Consider the following 2578-nt stretch of genomic DNA (forward strand, 5'->3'; position numbering starts at 1 on the left):
ATAGTTGCTGCAAGGAACTCACCCCTTACAATGGTGGGGAAGGAATTACCTTCAAGCTTCAAGAAGTGGAGATGTGAAAAATGATTAAAAGATCTTTTACATTGGCATCCTCTTGCTTTTTATACTCTAGTTTAAAATGGACTAATTTTCTAACTAAGTTAGCATGAGAATTGCTTTATTACAATCCATCCTTGCCCAAAAGTTGTCCTCAAAACTTTGAAGATTGAAAGGACAAGTGAATGGTAAATGTTAGAAAATAAGAGACCAATGCTGAATATCCTTGTTGAAGTTGTCTGTTGAATAAGATAGTCTCCATTGAAAAGAATCTCCAAAATAAGCTTAAAACAGGGGAAATTTGGAATTCTATCTTGAACAGGGTAGTAATGATTCATAACTTTGGATAGAAATGTCAGAATGATACTTATGAGATATAGAAATGAAGTATGTTTCATAAGATATTCATTCATATCATTAAAATTTTCATGTCAATAGGTCAAGTCTTTTCATGACAGAAAATTATAATAGCAAGCTATCTATTGTGAAATGAACTAATTATCTTCTTGTACAAGCCATGGAAACTGATCTAAATATGAAGCATGTTACCAAGATGATTTTTTCATAGGCAATTTTTTTCCACTTGATAATATATTCTATAACAATACAATTCCTTAGAACATTCTCTCTCTTGTCAATAATCTTTTCATCTCATAGATGATTAAGCCATCTTCATCAAGAGGAGGTAGTTTATTAAAAACTTGTATAGCAGGGCCAATGTATTTTTTGAATTGAGACACATGAAAAACATTGTGAATGCGTGTGGTTGAAGGTAAATCAAGTTGGTAAGTAAGATCTCAAACTTTCCTTTGATTTGATATGGATTATAATAGTGATGAGCAAGCTTATTATGTCCATCCTTAAGAGAAGCATAACGAGACTTAGGTACTTTTAAAAATATCAATTCTCTTTCTTTAAAATCCACATGCATGCTTTTATCATCCGTATATAATTTCATTGTCTCTTGTGCCTTCCTGATGTTTTCTTTGTATTGTTTCATTAAGGCTTTCATATTTTCTAACTCTTATGGAGCAAGAGGATTCTTTTTGTTATGAAACAATGCTGAAGATACTTGGACTTTATATCCATACAATGTCTCAAATGGTGATATACAAATACTCATGTGATGAGTATTATTGCAACAAAACTCTACAAGATGAATCCAATGATCTTAGCATTTTGTGTATTATGGCAAAAGTGTTTGAGGTAGATTTTTAACAATTTATTGATCCTTTTAGTTTGGCCATCTGTTTGTGGATGGTAGGTAGTACTTGGAGTTAGTTTAGTATCCATGGAAGTAAAAAGGCTTTTTCAAAAATTTTCCATGAACTTGAAATCCCTATAAAAAAACAATCTTCTTAGGTAATCCATGAAGTCTGAATTTTTTTTCCATGAATTGATCTATCATCTATTTGGGTGAATATTGGACTTTGGTAAGTAAGAAGTAGGTTGATTTTGTAAGACGATCAACCACAATAAAAATGTTATTTCAGCCTTGCTTAGTGGTAGGAAGTCTTGTAATAAAATCCATACTGATATCAGTCCATTTACCATGTGGGATAGGCAAAGGCTAAAGTAGATCACTAGGCAATAAATTTGAATCTTTATTTTGCTGGCATGGTAAGTACTGCATCACATACTCCTTGACATATTTCCAAAGTCCCTTCCGATAGAAACATTTATGGATCTTGTTAAAGGTTTTAAACAATCCAATATGTCTTGCTAAAGGAGAAGAATGCATCTCCTGTAAAATTCGAGACCTAAATGATGACAGAGGGGTCAAGTATACTCTCCCTTTAAACCAAAGAAGTCCAATTTTTCCATTTGAAATTAGGAAATTTAGATCCATCATCTTGCTATAATTTCTTCATAATATTGACAGTGTGCTCATCTAAAAGATATTCTTCTTGAATGTCTTGGATCCAATCCTTATGTATGTTAGAGAGGATAGAAATGGAACATATCCACATCTTGGATAAGGCATTTGTCACTACATTATCTTTGCTTGCCATATAAGAAATCTCAAAATCATATCCCTGAAGTGTAGCTAATCATCTTCTTTGTTTGGGAGAGAGATTTGGCTGAGAGAGGAAATAGTTCAGGACATGATGGTCGCTCTTCACCTTAAATGACTACCATAGATATAGTGGCACCACTTCTTGATTGCATGAAGAATAGCTAACATTTCTTGCTTATAGATGTGGAGTTCTCTTTCTTTATCATCCAACTTCCTGCTTTCATAAGCAATAACACCATGGTCTTGGCATAAAACAATCCCAATATCTCTGCTACTAGCATCAACAAATATAGTGAACTCCTTGGAAAAGTCTGGGCACACTAAGATAGGTGCCGAGATGAGAAAACTTTTCAGCTCATTGAAACTCATAGTGGCTGTAGCATCCCAAAAGAAGGCTTCCTTTTTCAATCTGTCAGCGAAAGGAGTTGCTATATGGCATAATTCTTGATGAATCTCTAATAGAAAGAAGATAATCCAAGAAATCCTCGCAATGAAGTAGAATGCTGT

This window comes from Lygodium microphyllum, chromosome 13, assembly GCF_053477565.2.
Source record: "Lygodium microphyllum isolate KBCC chromosome 13, Lygodium_microphyllum_v1.1.10, whole genome shotgun sequence".
Taxonomy (NCBI): domain Eukaryota; kingdom Viridiplantae; phylum Streptophyta; class Polypodiopsida; order Schizaeales; family Lygodiaceae; genus Lygodium; species Lygodium microphyllum.